Genomic DNA, 21,213 nt, shown 5'->3' with positions numbered 1-21,213 from the left:
TCAAAAGTATGCATTTCTCAAAGAGATGCAACCTCTTAGGTGTGGCAGCCGGTTTGGGTTGTTCAAAAGCCACTGTTTGGAGGTGGGTTAAGGCTGGCCTAATTAGGCCACACACATCAGCTATTAAGCCCAGCTTAATAGCTGCAAATAAGTTGTTGAGACTGAGATTCACAGTTGAATCTTTACAACTAGACATGATCTTTGATAAGGCTAATTTCATGCATAGGACCATTTCTCGATTCATGCGTGTCATCCTTGCGCAGGGGCCATGCTAATCTTCTCTGTATCATTCCAATTTTATCGGATGTCCCCGAAGGGACTACTTTCATGCATAGGTCTAGGGGATAAATTCATGAAATTACGGGGTCTAACACACGTCTTAAGCCAGGTGTGTAGAAGAATTTTGCCAGGTCCAGGAAAGAGAGAGGACAATCACATGGTTCAAGGAAACTGGCGAAAAAATGAGCATTGTGGAGGAAATTGCATGACAGAGGAAATCTCGGAGCTGAAGGGTAGAATGGAGATTTCTACGAAGGCTTCTAGAAGATTATGTCCGCGCCTATATAAGGAAGGAAGCATGCATTGTAGAGGGACCTTCTCGGTGGAGGCCTCATTACGGATTGTAGCTAGGAGCTCACTTTTCTCTTACACACTTGTGTTCTTTTTGGGAAATTCGGGGGTTCACGTCTGGGTTCACTTCCTGTTTAAAGTAGTTTCATTTGGGTGTAACACCGTCCTGTAGAGGGCGAAGAAACAATTTCCAATTTATTTCTCGTTATTTTGTGGATTTCACCGAGCTTCGCTGTTCGAAGCTCGGCACTCTGTTTACCTTTTATTCTGTGGGTTTATGCAAGCTGTTTTCCATAATGTTGATAGTGTTTGTTTCTGCTTCAGTTACTGTGTTTTTCTGGAGTTCGTGCTAGTACTTGTTTTGGATGCTTTTCGCATTTGCTCACTGAATCTGTGTAGAATTGTTTGAATTGGTTGTTGATCGGAGTAGATCTTTAGAATCGGAAGTTATGGGATGATTCTGGTTGTTGTAGGACTCGGATCGCTTGGATCCGGAGTGGATTAAGCATCCGACGAGAGATCTGAACAGAGTTGGTTTAATTTGATGCCTAGCCTTCGTGTTTTTATTTCGCTCCGTCTAGTTTATGTAGATCTGTGTTATTTCCGGTTTGTTGCAAGTTTCTGACGACCAAACTTTTATATTCTGTTTGAATCAGGGTATGTGCTATGTTTCCTTCATCTTCGTGTCTGATTCAGCTAGAGAAATGCATGTCGTTGTTAGTTAAATTTCCAGTTTGTTATTTGCAGCTTTTCTGCCGTACCTGCTATTTCTGGAATGATGGTCCCCACTGTTATTCGTTTTCTGTCTAGCTAAATTAGGTAGTCGTTTACACGGTCTAGGAAGTGAATTTAATATCTAGCAGTCATGAGGACGTTTGATCTCAGCATGTTTACAGTTTTCTAGGTCTAGTGTTACATTTTTGCCTAGGTCTAGTTATAGTTATACCTCAACCTAGTTTGCGTGGCAGCAGCCGCCTTTGTCAAGAGTCTCTAAATGCTTTCTTACGTGTCCGTCTTCGTGGGATCGACCCATGCTTCTCTATACTAATCCATAGTATTCGGGTTGAGGGATCTTTGAAGGGGAGTTTTGTGTGTACAACGACAGAGTATTCCGTGTTCCATTGAGTTCCTAGACCAAGTGATCTAGTGGGTTCATAGGACTTGGTATCACATTTTCACACACATACACACATCACCCTCTCTCCCTTCAAATGGCGCCGTTGCCGGGGACTGGATGGCGTAATTTGTGATTGTGTTTAGTGGATTTTGGCGTACATAGTTCTTAATTTTTCTTTTCCTTTTATTTTCAGTTTATGAGCAGGGACTCACGGTTTGGACACTGTGGTAACTCATCTGGATTGGACACAGCATCTACGGTCACCACCAGATCTGGATTATCTATGGGAGATCCATTTTTTGATTCGGGAAGTGAAGAGGATTGGAATTCGTCAGGAAGGGAGGATCCTAAATCATCTTCGGAAACAAGTACAGAGGAGGAAGAAACAGGGGACATGGCGAACATAATCGATCCAGATCCAGAGATCGGTTCGCTTACTGCCCATCTAGATGGAGAGCCAGCTCAAGCTATAGTAATGAATCCGCGACAGAGGTCCATTGAGATAAAGACAAACGTGCTTGGCATCCTACCACATTCTCTGGGCGAAGGAATGAGTGCCCGTACGAGTTCTTAAATGAATTTAGCAAACTGTGTGGCATACAAAAAAAGGCCGAATGAGGCGACTGGGGAGGATTATCGCCTGCGTGCAATTCCTTTTGCTTTGAAGGGGGAAGCCAACACATGGTTATTGAGGTTGCCCCTGGATTCTATCCGCACATGGAGGGACTTCAAGTTGGAATTCTTAGATTATTTCTTTCCGTCCAACAAGACGAATGGGCTGAAAAAGGAAATATTAGAGTGTAAGCAGGATTACGATGAATCTTTGAGTCAGTATTGGTCGAGATTCAAGGGGTTGTTGGATGCATGCCCGAATCACCGAATGATAGAGGCAGAGACCTACTCTCTGTTTTACGAAGGGGCGACCCCTGAGTCTAAGGACTTAATGAATTCCTCGAGTGGGGGAAATTTCACATGAAAGAAGGGAAGTGAAGCAAGGGAGATTCTGGGGAAGTTGATAGACGCTAAGAAGGCATATGATAACCCCAAGAATATAGTAAGGAGAGGATCGGTGAATGCTATGAGAGAGCAAGAAGATGATAAAGTAGAAGCAAGGATCGACAAGCTCGAGAAAGCTCTTTTGAACGCTATTGAAAAGACAAATCCACAAGCTTCACAAGGGAAGGAGAAATCTCCTAGTCCATGAGATAATCAAGTTCAGCAATATTACGGGACCCAGGAAGGAGATTATCAGACCCAAGTCAGTGCAATGGGAAGTTGGAATTCCGATGGGAGCTGGAATCCAGGGAGACAGAGAGATGCACCCTGGAGGAACCATCCAAATTTCAGATGGACTGATAACGAACAAAACCAGCCAACACCACAACAGAATTTGCAGTTTGCACCTCAGCCCGAGAGACAATGTAACTGGTTAGGAAGGAACCAAGAAGGGCAGGGCAACTGGATCAATCGGAACCAAGGAGACCACTCGAGTTGGGGAAACAGAAATCAGAATAATCAAGGGAACTCTTATGTACCACCACACCAAAGGAACTTTCAAACCACCTACCAAGGGCCAGGAAATCAGTACAACAATAATTCAGGTGGTCAAGGAAACATTCGCCAAAATCAAGCGAGTGGATCGAATCCGAGTGCAGGCCCAGGGCCAAGTCAGCCCAATTCTAAAACACCGAGAAATCTGGATGAGATGGTGCATGATCTCGTAAGTTCTCAGCAGCATATGCAGAACAACTTGCAGTCAAATAATGACGTAGTCCACAAGCTTCAGGACGCTCAGCAGGAGCAAAAGGCGGCGATGGATATGTTGGCAAAGCAATTGTCACAGATAGCCACTTCCTTGATGAGGGGAAATGAAGGCAAGATTCATGCCTCAGTAAGGCCACCTGATAGAGCTAATATAAGTCAAATTACCTTGAGATCCGGGAAAGGATATGAGGGGCCGGTGGTAAGAACGAAGGAGGCGACAGATCCCAAGGAAGGCATGGAGGGAGAGGATACAATTCCTAGACCCAGACACTTGAAGGGAGATAGTCCCTTGGTTAAAGATGACCTTAAGGCAGGAGATTTGGAGAGACCATTGCCTAGACCAATTGAACCATTCTTCCTCGATCCAGAGCCGAAGTTGGGAAGTGAGTCAGCAGGAAAGGAAACTGGAGAGTTCTCAGCTAAAAGTTCTACAGGAGCGGGGAAGCGACTGAAACCCTTCCCAAGCCGGGGGGAAGCCAAGAAGAAGAAGGAAGAGCCGGTAGACTTCATGGATATTTTTGGGAAGTTGGAAATCAATCTACCATTCTTACAGGCCCTGAAATTGCCAGTGTTTAGCAAATTCATCACGGAATTTATAGCTGGGAAGGCTAGACCCAATGGAAAAATTTTGATAGGCGAGAACGTCTCCGCTGTGATTCAAAAGAGGAGGATGCCTTCAAAATGCAATGACCCATGTATGTTTACCTTGCCCATCTCTATTGGTGATGTCAAAATCGAGCATGTTATGTGTGACCTAGGCGCGTCGATAAATGTGTTACCCCTTTCCATATATAAGAAACTGGTAGGAGTAAGTATGGTAGATACGAAAGTGGTGATCCAGCTAGCGGATAGGTCATGCATTTGCCCCGAAGGAGTGCTTGAGAATGTGATAGTCAGAATACATGATTTCTTGTACCCAGCTGATTTTCATGTGATAAAGATGAGTGACAATGAATCTGCTGAGTCTAGTGGCGTACTTCTAGGGAGACCTTTTCTTCTGTAAAAATCCAGGAGTAGCCAGGTCAGGGAAGACACCCCATGTGGCGAGCATGGAGGCTTCTTCTAGGTCAAGGAAAGACATGATACCTGAAGGAACAGAGAAAAATCCCTTGCCCGAGAAGGCAAGCACACTGAAGAAAGAACTGAAAGTGCTCCCACCAGGTCTCAAGTATGCTTATCTAGAGGAGAATGAATTGGTTCCCACTCGACTTGTTACTGGGTGGAGGATGAGTATTGATTATAGAAAGCTGAACGAAGCGACTGGGAAAGATCATTTCTCGCTTCCATTCATTGATCAGATGCTGGAGAGGCTAGCAGGAAAACAATACTTCTGTTTCCTAGACGGATACAGTGGATACTTCCAGATCTATGTAGATCCAGAAGATCAGGAGAAGACTACATTTACGTGTCCTTTTGGCACGTATGCTTACAGAAGAATGTCGTTTGGCCTATGCAATGCGCCAGGCACTTTTCAACGGTGCATGATGAGTATCTTCTCGGATCTACTGGAGGACTGCATCGAGATTTTCATGGATGACTTCACGGTGTATGGAAATTCTTTTGACTTCTGTTTAGCAAGCTTGGATGTAGTATTAAGGAGGTGCCAGGAAAAACATTTGGTCCTTAATTTCGAGAAATGCCATTTTATGGTCCCTGAGGGAATTGTTCTAGGGCACGTAGTCTCGGAAGGGGGATACAGGTAGATCGAGCAAAGGTTGATGTGATCTCAAAATTGCCATACCCGACGAATCAGAAAGAAGTGAGAGGATTCCTAGGGCATGCGGGTTTCTATAGAAGATTCATTAAGGATTTCGCGAAGATTGCTCAGCCGCTTACTCATTTGCTGCATAATGAAGTGGAATTCGTTTATGATGAAGAGTGCAAGAAAGTCTTTCAGCTACTGAAGGATAAACTGGTTTCTGCTCCCATCATTAGAGCGCCCGACTGGAATCTACCCTTTGAAATCATGTGTGACGCAAGCGATTATGCAGTGGGAGCAGTGCTAGGTCAAAGAGTTGATGGGAAAAACTATGTGATTTTTTATGCTTCTAAGACTCTCAACCATGCCCAGAAAAATTATGACACCACGGAGAAGGAAATGCTGGCAGTCGTGTATTCCTTTGAGAAGTTCCGACCATATTTATTGGGGTCAAAGGTGATAGTTTTCACGGACCACGCAGCTATCAAGTACTTACTGGCAAAGAGAGAATCCAAACCGAGGTTGATCCGTTGGGTGTTACTTCTACAAGAATTTGATTGAGAGGTTAAAGACAAGAAAGGAACAGAGAACAAGGTGGCTGACCACCTGAGTCGTATTTTCCAAGGGGAGACCGAGGAAGCAATACCAGATGCATTCCCCGAGGAACATTTGTACTATTTGAAAGCATTTCCTAGTCCTATCAGTTGGGAAGAGATTATGGCGTTAATAGGTCCAGGGGATGCCGAGAAAGGGAACTGCCGGATAAATGTTGAACCGTGGTTCGCGGACCTAGCAAATTACTTGGTCACTAGAGAGGTGCCCAGTTCACAAGAAATCTCCCGGGCTCAGAAGATGAAACTGAAAAGTGAAGCCAAGTACTACTTTTGGGACGACCCGTATCTATGGAGAATGAGAGCTGACCAGGTAATTAGAAGGTGTATTCCAGAATGGGAACAGAGAGATGTGCTCAATCACTTCCATGCCCTAGCGTGTGGAGGTCACTTTGGACCTAGGAAGACCGCGAGGAAAGTGTTAGACAGTGGTTTTTACTGGCCTACATTGCATAAAGATGCTTTCGAATTTTGTCAAAATTGTGAAAGATGTCAACAGGCAGGGGGAATTTCCAAGAGGGACGAAATGCCGCAGGTCCCTGTGATTGTTTGTGAGATCTTCGATGTATGGGGAATGGATTTCATGGGGCCATTTCCTTCTTCATACGGAAACACATATATCCTTGTGGCGGTGGATTATGTGTCGAAATGGATAGAGGCCAAGGCTACTACCTCTTGTGAAGCCGGTGAGGTGGCCAAATTTCTTAAGTCTAATATTTTTAGTAGGTATGGAGTGCCTAGGGCTGTTATTTCGGATCAAGGAACTCACTTCCGGAACCGAACGATTGAAGCTCTAATGAAAAAATATGGAGTCCACCACAGGTTGTCCACACCATATCATCCTCAGTCTAACGGCCAGGCGGAAATATCAAATAGGGAGATCAAAGCAATACTAGAGAAGACGGTGAACCCGTCAAGGAAAGACTGGAGTAAGAGGCTTGGCGACGCACTATGGGCTTACAGAACAACATATAAAACGCCCATTGGGATGTCTCCTTACAGGTTAGTGTTCGGCAAGATGTGCCACTTGTCGGTTGGACTGGAGCACAGGGCATACTGGGCGGTCAAGGAGATTAACATGACCCTCAAGCTTGTGAGGAAGAAAGGAAACTGCAGCTCCAGGAGCTGGAAGAATTGAGGCTTGAGTCTTATGAGTCCGCGATGTGGTACAAGGAAAAGACTAAGCTCTGGCATGATAAGAATCTCTGGACCAAGGAACTACAAGTTGGGCAGAAAGTTCTCCTATTCCAGTCCAGGCTTAAGCTGATGCCTGGAAAGCTAAAGTCCAAGTGGATCAGACCATATACTATCGTTGGCCTTCACGCAAATGGAGCAGTAGAGATCCAACGAGGTGCCTCGAATTCTGTGCCTTTCCTCGTCAATGGTCATCGCGTGAAGGTATTTAGGGATAACTCGAAGCTGTGTGTAGTGGACGAAGTGCCTCTACGCGCACTCCCTGATATCACCTAACCACTCTAGGAAGGAAGTGTTCTTGAAGAAATCCTAGGTCAAGTAAATTGAGAAGTTTTTTTATCCATACCCTGACCCAAGGAATCTCAAGAATACTTGAAAGAAAGTGTAAATATTTAATCATTTTTCTTTAAACAAGAAAATCCCAAACAAAGTAAAAACTAATAATCTTCCGAAAATATTTTCGAAATACCAGACTCCGTAGGCAACTTGAGTTATCATTTGTTAAACCCTTGACCTGAGAGTCTGGCGTTTCAATTTCATTTTTTTTTCTTCTATGTGTGGAATTGCAGAGAGCATTTACATGGGGGCAGGGAATTGAGGAACAAAAAATTTTGGAGGGAGGTGGCGCCGGTTCGAATTTCAAATGATGACTTTATGGGGAGACGTACGGTTGCTCGCGTCATGCCTGCAACCGCCTACAAAAGGTGGAGAAGATGAGGACAGAAGTCAGGGAGGAGATTGTGGCCCTTCGGGGTAGTGTGACAAAGGTAGTGGAACGATCGGCAGCCCACTGTGATCGGATGGCGGAAGCCGTCGAACTGATGATGATGACTAAGTGGATGAAGGAGCACTTTTTCGTTCCCCAGGCGGATCCACCTACTGGACCCAGCTCGATGTCCACCCAGCCTGGTCAAGGAAGTGTGCCTCCCCAGTTTCCTCCGTCTGCGTCAAGACCCCTGCTTGCTCCATCTGCCTCAAAGCCAATAAGTCTGAAGAGAACAATCCCCAGACCAAGTGAGAAAGTGAAAGAGGTGCCGGACTCACCGGCAAGGAAAAAATGAAAGTGACCAGACCGTACGTGCCACCCCAGTCTGGCTCCCGCGGGGGCCAGACCTCGAATTGATTCCCCCCCAAGACCAAGTAACTTTTCAATTTCTGTTTTGTTTTTTTTTCATCTTTCTTTTCAGTTATGTGTTCTGTGCTCAGCATGCTTTAACTTGTTTATATGTGTTGTGCCTTCACACACTTAGCCCAATGTTTGGTCTAAGTGTGAGAAGAGGTTGTTTTGTTTTCAAGCATGTTTTGCTTAAGTGTGTACCTTCTCCCACTTAGCCCGATGTTCGGTCTAAGTGTGAGAAGTTTGTGTTTTTTTTTTGCTTATTGGTTGTTTGTTTTGTTGTGGTTTGTACTGTTTTCCTTCCCTGTTTCCCCCCTTTAGTAGGATAGCTTGGGGACAAGCCGGAGTGAAGTGGGAGGGGGAGGGAGTAAGTGCAGTTTCTTCTGTTTTTTTTGTCTAGGTTTTTGTATTTGTGTATCGCATGGGCTAGTGATATAATAAGGAAACATCCCTTAGTGAGAGCGATTGAAGATAGGATGCATGTCAACTTTGATGTCTTTTTCTTAATAAGCTGAATGCGGCCTGAATGAAGTAAGGACGATAGAAGATGCCTTAGATAACCTAGTTGTGCAGCCTTACTATAAGAGCGAGTTATAAGCCTAAACACTTTGAGCTGACTTGTAAAAAAATGGGCAGCCACTTGATGCTTAGGGAGTAGAGTATAAAGGGAAGAATGGGTTTTGGAGGTATAAGCTGGATGAAGTCCAGAAATGGAGGTATAAGCTGGACGAAGTCCAGGGGTGGAGTAAATTGAAAAAATTTGGAGGTATAAGCTGGACGAAGTCCAGGGGATGAGTAAATTGAAAGAATTTGGAGGTATATGCTGGACGAAGTCCAGAGTAAAAAAAAATAAATATATATATATATATATATATATATATATATATATATATATATATATATATATATATATATATATATATACAGAAAAAAAATCTGTTATAGAGAAAGGGAAAAATTCCTTAAAGGCAGGAAGCAATAGTAACCTGACCCAGGAAATTAATAGAGAAAAGGAGTAGTAAGAAGGAGAAACTCTCATAACCCGACGCATCAGTGGTGTAACTTTGATTTTAGAGCGCTTCGATCCTAACATCCCTAGTGAGGAATGAGTGATTAAGCGAACCTAACAGCTGGGAAATCGATAGGCTATCTTGACGAACTGACAGACCGTTTAGGCAGAAGAGGGAAAGGGGAGGATTTGAAGATTGTAGACGATCGGATAGAACTTAAGCTTGTGGGGACGATCGCCTAAAAGTCGAAACTGGTTCATGCTTATGTGTTTTGTTTCCTTTGTGTTTGTTACCTTTTTGTGAGTCTGTAGTATGTCTAGATCTAGGAGTCTGTACTTTGTTCGTGTCTTGTTTGTAGAGTCGTTCATAGGAACCGTGCATTGAAATTCGCCTTATTCTTTTTCTTGTCTTTCATGCTTGAGGACAAGCATGGTTTAAGTGTGAGCAGTTTGATAAGGCTAATTTCATGCATAGGTCTAGGGGATAAATTCATGAAATTACGGGGTCTAACACATGTCTTAAGCCAGGTGTGTAGAAGAATTTTGCCAGGTCCAGGAAAGAGAGAGGACAATCACATGGTCCGAGGAAACTGGCGAAAAAGTGAGCATTGTGGAGGAAATTGCAAGACGGAGGAAATCTCGGAGCTGAAGGGTAGAATGGCGATTTCTACGAAGGCTTCTAGAAGATTATGTCCGCGCCTATATCAGGAAGGAAGCATGCATTCTAGAGGGACCTTCTCGGTGGAGGCCTCATTACGGATTATAGCTAGGAGCTCACTTTTCTCTTACACACTTGGGTTCTTTTTGGGAAATTCGGGGGTTCACGTCTGGGTTCACTTCCTGTTTACAGTAGTTTCATTTGGGTGTAACACCGTCCTGTCGAGGGCGAAGAAACAATTTCCAATTTATTTCTCGTTATTTTGTGGATTTCACCGAGCTTCGATGTTCGAAGCTCGGCACTTTGTTTACCCTTTATTCTATGAGTTTATGCAAGTTGTTTTCCATAATGTTGATGGTGTTTGTTTCTGCTTCAGTTACTGTGTTTTTCTGGAGTTCGTGCTAGTACTTGTTTTGGATGCTTTTCGCATTTGCTCACTGAATCTGTGTAGAATTGTTTGAATTGGTTGTTGATCGGAGTAGATCTTTAGAATCGGAAGTTATGGGGATGATTTTGGTTGTTGTAGGACTCGGATCGCTTGGATCCGGAGTGGATTAAGCATCCGACGAGAGATCAGAACAGAGTTGGTTTAATTTGATGCCTAGCCTTCGTGTTTTTATTTCGCTCCGTCTAGTTTATGTTGATCTGTGTTATTTCTGATTTGTTGCAAGTTTCTGACGACCAAACTTTTATATTCTGTTTGAATCAAGGTATGTGCTCTGTTTCCTTCATCTTCGTGTCTGATTCAGCTAGAGAAATGCATGTCGTTGTTAGTTAAATTCCCAGTTTGTTATTTGCAGCTTTTCTGCCGTACCTGCTATTTCTGGAATGATGGTCCCCACTGTTATTCGTTTTCTGTCTAGCTAAATTAGGTAGTCGTTTACACGGTCTAGGAAGTGAATTTAATATCTAGCAGTCATGAGGACGTTTGATCTCAGCATGTTTACAGTTTTCTAGGTCTAGTGTTACATTTTTGCCTAGGTCTAGTTGTAGTTATACCTCAACCTAGTTTGCGTGGCAGCAGCCACCTTTGTCAAGAGTCTCTAAATGCTTTCTTACGTGTTCGTCTTCGTGGGATCGACCCTGCTTCTCTATACTAATCCATAGTATTCGGGTTGAGGGATCTTTGAAGGGGAGTTTTGTGTGTACAACGACAGAGTATTCCGTGTTCCATTGAGTTCCTAGACCAAGTGATCTAGTGGGTTCATAGGACTTGGTATCGCATTTTCACACACATACACATATCACCCTCTCTCCCTTCAATCTTGAACAAGATCAAGTTCAGGAACATGTACAACACCATACACATTGATGAAAAGTGGTTCTACATGACAAAAGGAGCTCAAAGATTCTATCTTGCTCCAGGAGAGGAAGAACCTCATAGAACATGTAAAAATAAGCAGTTCATATCAAAAATTATGTTCATGTGTGCGGTTTGTAGGCCCTTGTTTGGTGTTAATGGTGAAGTCTTGTTTGATGGAAAAATTGGAATTTTTCCATTTACCAAACAAGTTCCTGCCAAAAGGTCAAGCAAGAACAGAATGGCAGGCACTTTGGAGACAAAATCCATAGAGAGTATCACAAAAGATGTGACTAGGGACTGCTTGATCAACAAGGTAATGTTTGCATCTCTTTAATGCAATTAATGCGTGCACATCAGCCATTACATACTAGTGTATCTACATACTCATGATACACTAGTAATGAAGCTTTGTAATGTTGTGCAAATGAGGTAATGTTTGCATCTCTGTAATGCAATAAATGTGTGCACATCAGCCATTACATACTAGTGTATCTACATACTCATGATACACTAGTTCTGAAGCTTTGTAATGTTGTGCAAATGATGATTTCATGCATGGCTCCTTGTTGGGAACAGATATTACCTGCCATCATAGCCAAGTGGCCTGATGGGGCAACTAAAGTTCTCAAGATACAACAAGACAATGCAAGACCACACATCAAAGACAATGATCCAACTTTCAAAGAAGCTGCACAACAAAGTGGTTTCTCAATATCACTTGTGCAACAACCACCTAACTCACCTGACACTAATGTCAATGATTTGGGTTGGTTCCGAGCAATACAATCACTGCAAACTCAGACTGCATGCAAAAATGTGGATGATCTAGTTAATGCAGTGGTGCAATCATTCAATGAATTACAGCCACAGACTTTGGACAATGTTTTCCTAAGTCTTCAAGGCTGTTTCATGGAAATCATGAAAGTCCAGGGGCATAACAGCTAGGGAAAGCACATTTAAGGAGGACTAATCAACTTCCAATGGATTAGAAGTTCCAGTGGAGCTGGCTATGCAAGCAATTGCTTATCTGCGGGACCAAAGGAGCAACGAGAGATTGGAGCTGATTGCTCAGTCATTAGGATTATGAAGGTATAGAAGAAGCTTTTGTGTTTTTTGGATAGGCTGCCTTTGTGCATGAATGATGCATTCCGTGAATGCACATATCATGCTAGTGTTTTGAATAGGCAGTCAATAGGCTGAAATGATGCATTTTGTGTTTGTACAATGTTGTAACTGTGCAGAAATCATGGATTATGTTTATCTAAATGCATGTAACTGTGCAAACAATTCATCACCAGCCACATTCACAACAGCACAACATCAACAGCACCATCACCACCAAAATCACAACATCAAAACCACCCCAGAACCATCACCAACCAAATTCACAACATCAACAGCTCCATCACCAACCAAAGACAACCCATTCAATTAGAGTACATATCACGGATCACACAAACATAACAAACGATCGCATATCAAAACACAAATGACAACCTAAAACCCTAAAGTAAGCATACAGAAAGATCTCACCAATATTACGGATCCAAGCAATTTTCACCGAAGAGTGCCTTCACCTCCCTTTCTGCCTCGGCCTTGTTTCTCTCCCATGCTTCCTTGTCAGCCCCGGTGATGACATATCGCCTTACAAACTCTTCATCAGACATTACCGGGCTGTCAGTCACCTCATAGATGGCGTCGCCTTCACCACCAGCAAGACCTCCGGTCGGGGAGGCGCTGCCTTCACCTCCAGGTACGCCACCAGTCGGTGAGGTGTCGCCTTCACCACCAGCAAGACCTCCGGTCAGGGTGGCGCGGCCTTCACCGCCAGGTACGCCACCAGTCGGGGAGGCGCTGCCTTCACCTACAATTATGCAACCGGCCGGAGTTCGGGAGCCGTCGACATCACCACCAAGGCCTCCGATCAGGGGAGGGGCCTTCACCGATGTGGGAACGACCTGAGTCCCGGCGAGTTCGCCGATGTGGGAACGGCAGATGAACGAGAATAGATGGTGGATTAACCCTTCATCATCTCGGCCTGATTGTCGAGATCTACGGCGGGAATTGCTCAAAATACGACCTCTCCCCCGGGAACTCACCGAGATACGACCTCTTTTGCGGGAACCGGACGAAATCAACCCTCTACCGCGCGACCCGGCTGGAATGCGGGTGATGCGAGGGTTAATCCATCCATCGCCATCGGGGTAGTGCGATCGGTCCATTTTGTGGTCCGCGAAATGAGCGAGGATGAAGGCGGCGGATCTAGGGTTTCAGAATATGGGAAGAGAGAAGGAAGAGTAGTTTAGATGAGAGAGAGAAAGCAGACGCGTATAATGAGCGAGACAAAAGAGGGGATTTGTTTTCTCAATTTAATTACACTAATTAAGTGTAATTAGGTAGTTAAGGAAAATGCATAAATCACCATTAAATCTGCTAATTATTTCCTTTTTTGGAAACGACTCAACTATGAAGAAACTTCCCGAAATGGTAAAATGGCTCAACTATGGCAAAACGGAGGGAGTACTAACTCTTATTTTCTAAATACTAGTAGTATATAAAAAGAAAATTATTTCATCACATGATTTTTTTTTATTGTTATTGTTGATAGTTCATGAAAATAATATTCCCGTTGCATTTTAGTTGGGGCATTCTTTTGTACATGAAAATTAAAAAAAAAACTCCTATTTAGTAGATTAAATAGAGATAAAAAAATATGAGTTAAATAGGATAAAGAACAAAATAGTAAGTGTTAACATTAATTATTTTATTTTATTTAGAAAAATTAAAATGACTCAATTAATTTGAGATATTCCAAAATAGAATATGACTGAAGTAATTTAGAATAAAAGGAAATATATAAATTAAACAAACAAATCCTTCTACATTTACTACACTAGATGGTAGACTTTCAGTCAGCACGCGGTTGTAAATGATTTTCAGATGGTTAGCCATGCAAGAAAAATTTATAAATAGTAGTACGATACAATATTTTTTATTAAAAATTCATTTATATTTTCAGACTAGGCCATTCTAAATACCGTCTCATCCTTAACTATTCATGTGTCTCACTGTAATTTTTACCTCATTTTTTAACTAAGAAACAACATCTGCAACCATCCATCTCTTAACCATCTCATCCTTTAACTATTCATTCGATTTTATTTTTTATTTGTATTTCCAACAAATTCAATTAATAAAAACACACTTCATTAAATAAAAGAAAATTATAATTTAAAATCCTAAAAAAACACATATTTAAAATCTTAAAATAACATAATTTAAAATACTAGAAATTAAAAATTGCACGCTTAAATTATAAAAACTACTCCTCCGGCAAATCATTCCCCGAAGGCGGTGGCGGTGCACCCGTTTGAGGCGGAATACCAAGTTGTCTTGCCAAATACGCAATGCCGGCAAAATGAGCTTGATATTGGTCAGGCGTCATGCGGGAAGTGTCATCCATCGTGGCGGTGAAGTATATGGACATTAGGGAGGGCGGCGGCGTGCCTTGGGAGTCCGCCTGGCTTGATTCGCCTCGGCCCCTCCCTGCGCGTGCTCTAGCCGCCTTCGCCGCCTTGTTCCCTTGCGGCCGACATCGTGTACCGGAGGAGCCCCCTGCATCGGATGTCGGGAACTCAACCTCTTGTGAGGCGTTGCCTTCCCCGCCCTCACTAGACGAGTATTGGCCACCCGCAGTGTGCTTTGTGCGTTTCGAGGTCGAACCCGTATTGGACTGAACACCGCCAGCCCACCTATCAAGCTCTTTGACCGACTGCCAAACATCTGCAAATTGTGGGAGTATTTATAGAATAAAAAAAGAAAAAATAATTTAAAAAATTTAAATTCAAACGGTAATATTACCATTTTAAAAATGTAATATTTTTTTTTCCGAAAAATCAATTTTTTTAAAAAAAATATTTATTGCGTCAGCATGACGACGTCCACTCGCGGGCGGGCGAGTGGACGTCACGCCTCGCGCTATAGCTCGCTAGCTTCATCGAAGCGGAGGGACACGCAACGCGACGGAAGGGCTGCATCGCTATCTCAATGCTGGCTCGTCTCGCCGAGACGACTCCGAGCCCGCATCGAGATGGCGATGTGGATGCTCTAAGATTTGCACTGCTAATTTTATTTACAAAACAGAATCACATGACACTGATAGTATTATTTTACGCTACATAAACCCAGCCACAATGTGGTTTATTTGGTCATTTGCTACTCACAATTAAAGGTCACAGACAAAGCAAAAAAAGGAAAGTCCGCACCATTAACCCAAAACTGGATTCGTATGTTAATTTATTCTGATTAGGAAATACTACTACAAACCACAAATCCAGAGAGAGATAATGTTGCTGTTGTAACATAACACTGTAAAGTGTGATTCTGCTAAGAACTGGAAAGAGAGGCCATTACCGAGAGAATGTCGGTAACAGCAGCCATGGTTTAACTATGGATCGCACCTGTAACATCAAAGGCCAACTCCAATGTTCATAATATGCGCACAAAAAATAAAAGTACGAGGATCACGATTATTACTTATACCTTCTCAAGGTATTCTTGCAGCTCCTTGATGCGTCCCATGTAATCCTGATCTTCAACGCAGAGGATCACGGGCCTAGCATCAGCACCAGCACCAGCACCTTCGAACTGGAGGGGGCCAGGGTTTCTGTACACGTCGTCCATCAAGAACTTGGTTGCATTCTGTCTCAGCAAGCTGCCAAACAAATATCAAGCATCCATGTCATGTTTCTTGCCATGAGTAAGGACACGAGAGAGAGGCGAATAAGGCGTACTCGTAGGCCTTGCCCTTCAAATCAACAGTTGCAGGACGGAGGGCTGGCTGTCTGAGGATTGAAGGGTTGTTACCATACCGCCTGACGGTCATCATAGCCTGAGAGGTGTTATCAGAACTTTCTTACTAGTATATCTTTACAATGTAAGAGCAAATTTTTACAGGGATAGAGATTGTACAGTGATGGGAGCAGCGCCACACCGCCACTTATTCACAGGGTTCTTCAAGTTGTTAACAGTTGCCATATAACCATTCAACCCCGCAGCAATTATGTGATAGCCGATATGGCCAAGAACCTACAATAACAATATTGCTATATAGTAACTCCGCGCTATCAAACATACATTGGGAGACTGAAAGTGTACAAAGAGACCATATCGGGCAGAGAAGCAATCATCAGAGCCCGTGAAGTTGGCCTTACACAGAATTGAAACTATAACTTACATAAGCATAGTCACAATCAAATTTGGAAGGCAGTGATCCGCGAGCTTGATAACCAAAGAAATGGCAAATTGCATTGAATTTCTTCCCCTTGTAGGTTCCTTCTTCCTGCAAGAACATGCAGAAAAAAAATGCCAAATCCATTTAAAGCTTCTTTCTATAGCGTCAATTACCAAAAGAAACAAATGAGTAGAAAATCTCCAAATCCAGTCTTCACACAAACAATAGGAATACCTTTATAGCATGAAGAAGCAACATTCACTAACAATTCCAAAATCTTGAGTTAACTTGAGTTTTGGAATACGGTTGTGAATATAAAACAAAAGCATGCATGGTTAGTTACCTGCCGTTTGTTCATTTCTATTTCAACAAGATGAGCTAAAAGCTTTTCCGTCTCAATCTGTCAAGGTGAAAGCAAAATCAGTCGATATGCAAACAGTTTGCTTAAAGATAAAAATATACATCTCTACTCTATATTGTTTCCGGTACCTGAGAGAGTTGTGCAGAGTCATCTGATTCTGGGTGAAGAAGGAGCTATAGCACAAAATTAACTTCTACATAAGAAAAATATGCAAATATATTATTTTAGATCTGCAAAATATTCCTCAAGTACCTGATTCCGAATAAAAGGAGGCAGGAATTCGAACAATGCAGAAGCCCAAGGTGACAGTTGACCAGAAATATTGTCAGCAGAGACACCTTTCCTGAGTAAACCATGAATTTCCTGGAGAGGTGCCAAATTATTACAGATGCACAATGACTTCATATCCATATCAAGTTATCAACTCAGAATAAAAGACGATGTTGCCAATGGCATACGGCGGCTGATCAAAAAACTGCCACAGGGGTTATGGCGGCCGGCATGGCAGATATGGCGGTTGATAAATAACTAAATAAACATATTATTAACATATAAAAAGTACTCCCTTCGTCCTATGCTACTTGCACTTTTCTTTTTCGGACCATCCTAAACTACTTGCACTATTTCTATTTTAAGTAAAAATTAGTTTACCTGCAGCAGAGCATATACTTCAGGAATACTTTCTATGAGCCCCTCAGGCAATAGAACCACACCATGGTATTTATCTGAAAAGAAAAGTTTGAACTTTTAGGAAGGATTAGTTGCTGCAAACACTGAAAAACCAACGAAAGCTCTTGATGGACCTTGTTCAGCCCTTGCTTGAACAGCATCGCATAATTTTTTTGTGATGTCAAAAAGTGTAAGCTTAGATGCATCCACCTCTTCAGCAAGAATTACCTGTATTACATTATCAAACCTTTCTAAGAGACAAAGGAATCATACATCCTTATAATAGTAAATTTCCAATGAATTGATAAGTGAAATGATTTTCAGTACAAACCATATTGGGATGAGACTGAAGAGTGCATTCTAATGCAACTTGAGATGCCTTTCTTCCCATGAGTCTTATGAAATAATAATACTGCATGGAAAAGACATAAAAATTCATAAAAGTTTGTAAGAAAATAGTACTTGATGTTAAAATATGCACCATATATTGGAATTTTTCAAGTGGATAAGAATAAGTCCCAAAAATTAGTTCAGTCACAAGTGAAGACAAGCAAGTAATGTCCTGAAGGATCTCTAGCAATAAAATGAACAATTACATGAAATAAATTGCTTACCTTCTCTGCGGAGAGTGCATCAGTGCATACATTGCTGATCAGCTGGGAATTAACCTAAAAAAAAGTAAACAAGACTTACAATCCTTTCATTTGCTTATAGAATTGAATTTATTGATTATGCCTTTTGTTAAAATTTTATTAAATTTTTGAAGAGAGGGTGAGTCAAGAGCCTATATAGACAGAGAGGGTGTCAAAATAATTCAACAAGATCAAAGACATAGAGGCAAAACAAAAGACACATAAATGGCTTGTATGTTAAAAGGAAACAAGGAAATAATATAAAACAAACTACTATTGCAATCGCATTATCAACCACAACAACACAGGCTTCAGAAATCTGGAATAGAAATCATTACCTTACAAATTGTGTCAAAACCTACACTTGTCTCAACAAAATGGTTCTTAAGATCTCCATTTAGAGTAACAGGAATACCAACAACCTGCAAAGTTTAGCTACGTTCAGAATAGGACAAATAAAGTCAAAATTGAACAAACTGCACAGTTGGGAGTAGAAACTAGGTGCAAAAAATAGTTCAGGATGATGAGATTATGAGGCATGGTTAAAAAAGTAAAAGCAACAATTACAAGCAATATGCTTGGTGAAGCACAAGTGCCACGTCGTATACCTTTGTCAAGCACTTCCTTTCTGCAAAGATTTGTGCAAGTCGGGCAGCATCTGTGTTTGATGTCACACCTTCACATGCAAAAGAAAAAAAAGTCAAGAAACTGAATAAAATACATCATGGAAAGATGGGAGGAAAAACATACCCCCAATAATGACAAGAGCATCCAGCTTCAAAGTTGTGCATGCATTAAGTGCTGCATTGACTTGTTCTGTTGTTCTAATTTGATCTTTAGTCCGTCCCAGCAAATCATAACCACCTTTACAGTACAATGTCAAATAGAATAAGTGATCTGAGAATTCAACTAACAAGTCAGATTTCCTAAAGTTTAACTTGCATGTCAGATGTACCTTGGTTTTTGTAGGTTGCAAGAATCTCATCACTGATCTCTAAAGTTTTTTGAGCAAATAAACCTTCAGAACCACCTGGAAAATATGTGCAAGGCTTCAATATACTACTATTCATTGAAAAGGGAACAATGGAGCAAGACTCGAGGAAGGATAAGAAGTGTATTATTATGACTAACTAGTTGATTGAGCAATCAGAATCATAATAACTCAAAAAATTGAAGTCCCAGTATAAACTAATAATAGTACGGAGTTTTGTATAGGCAAGAGAGTGAACAGGGAAAACAGGAGCACCATGTATCGAAGACAAAGAGTAGACTCCTCACCCAAAAAACCAAGCAACACACTTTTCGGGTTGTGCACTTTTAGAGAATCAAAAAGGCCCCAAATAACATTATGTCCTCCAGGAGATTGCCTCCCACAAAACACCACTCCTACCCTGTGACAAGATACGCAGAAGTTAACTCAGTGGTAATTAAATTTTAACAGAGTACAACCAAATTTACTTCAACGTAAGTGAAATGCAATCTAAATTCTGTGGCAATGGATAATATACCTAACTGCAGGATGATCAGTAATAAATTGAGCATCAGGAACCTTAGCTGTAGCTCTGAGGAAGTGTGCTAAACGTTGACCATAAGTATGAGGAAAAGACCTTTTATGGTGTGAGCACCTGAGGGGTCTGCAGCTATGGTTGCATCACCAAACTCTACACGAACCGTAGTTCCCTGTCCAATGCAATCACATGTTGCAAGGATACATATAGACATGAGACACACAATATCGGTATTCAATACTAGTGTTTCCCCATGCTTCGCACGATTAACACTTTGTTCTTCCCCCACAAGCTACACTCCTTTACTAGGTTTGTAAACTAATTAACCAAATCATTCGTGTTCTGATACAAAATCTTAAAAATAAGTAGCACACTGCAACAGCCTAAATATGCAGCCAATCCAAAATATAGGATATCTTTCACTAAAGGTGAGCTTGTAAACTTCACAATAGAACCTTTTCTAGTTCTGAACAAGTGAATTCAACTAAAATCAAGTAAGTATATAGTAAAAGGCTAAAAGCAACGAAACTAAGCTTGAAATGTTTATGTTGAGAGAGAGAGAGACCTGAAGGCAGGGCGGGAGTTGAGGTTTGTAGAGGGTTCGGAGCTGCTGCAGATCCGAAAGTTCTCTCGCTAATCTATAATCACCGCCCATTTCTCCAAAACCAGCATCCTGCTTTTCTTCTTCTTAATATCTCCGTTTCAATATACAACTACCAACCAACCTGTAATAATTTACATTTTAATAATATTACTAGTATGATTTACTTTATTTTAATTATAATTATTAGTGACAATAATTTTCATTATTAAATAAAAGTTTCAAATACAAGTAATATATTTTAAAATTTTTCAATAAATGTTTTTTTATTTTATATTTCATATTTTTCCTAAAAATAAAAACTATTTTCATTATGGCCTATTTTCTAAAAATAGAGACTTTTCATTTTAGGGAACTTATTTCTCTCTACGAGGTGTTACTCATTTTTCACTAACACACTTTTTCGTTCCATCTCTCTTATTTTATCAATTTTGTAGTATTAAAATGTATTGCGTTTCAAAAGTTCATATTTTAGGAAACGGGGTGGAGTAACAAATTTCATTCAACGGTGGAATAAGATATTCAGACATAAAGTTTGAGCAGAATATCTCATTCGGATTTAGTCCCTCGCCACATACCACCCCACTCATCTTTCCCTCCTTAGAACTATTGTTGTCTTATTAGTACTTTACAAATTTTGTTAAGTAGATTTTACTTATTGAGATATACTACTTCAAATCCAGATTGACAAAATGGAAAGTAGAAATAAAAACTTGATCACTAACTTAATTTCAAAAAAATACTTTTGAATTTTCAAATAAAAATACACCATTTTTCTATTTTCAACAATTGTCTCAACATTCAGTCTCTAGTCTCTACTCTCGCAAACCCTAATGTCTCCCTCTCTCCTTCTCTTCCGGTGGCTACTAGGCCTTTGCAGCCTACTCATAGTCGTGCCACTGACGTATGGACTGTACTACGCCGAGCATCTCAAGCTCACTGCCGAAAAAGTAGATAAGGTTATCAACTTCAGGACGTACTTTATCATCGAATGATGACACCATCTCTACAATTTGCCCCTAGTTGTCGTCTCAAACTCTATCCTTCCTTCAAATTTGGAAGGAGATCAATTGTAAGTCCCTGTCTCCCTTCACCACGCCACTGGGTCTTCCTCCCATGAGCGCGTGCAAGAAGGTGGCGTCGCTTATGACCGTTTCTCATTCGCCT

At 41.5% G+C, this 21,213-nt stretch overlaps 1 non-coding gene and 1 pseudogene across 1 annotated transcript; both read right to left on the bottom strand.

Moving 5' to 3' along the window:
• Positions 1-217: 217 nt before the first annotated feature.
• On the bottom strand, positions 218-320 carry LOC121756620. The gene has a single exon (XR_006041003.1). It is a non-coding gene; the product is annotated as a U6 spliceosomal RNA (small nuclear RNA).
• Positions 321-15,173: 14,853 nt separating this feature from the next.
• On the bottom strand, positions 15,174-20,138 carry LOC121756176 (annotated as a pseudogene).
• Positions 20,139-21,213: the final 1,075 nt, after the last annotated feature.

The sequence above is a fragment of the Salvia splendens genome, chromosome 11 (assembly GCF_004379255.2).
Source record: "Salvia splendens isolate huo1 chromosome 11, SspV2, whole genome shotgun sequence".
Taxonomy (NCBI): domain Eukaryota; kingdom Viridiplantae; phylum Streptophyta; class Magnoliopsida; order Lamiales; family Lamiaceae; genus Salvia; species Salvia splendens.
Note: the sequence above shows the minus strand (reverse complement) of the source record. Positions and strands in the feature narration are given on the sequence as shown.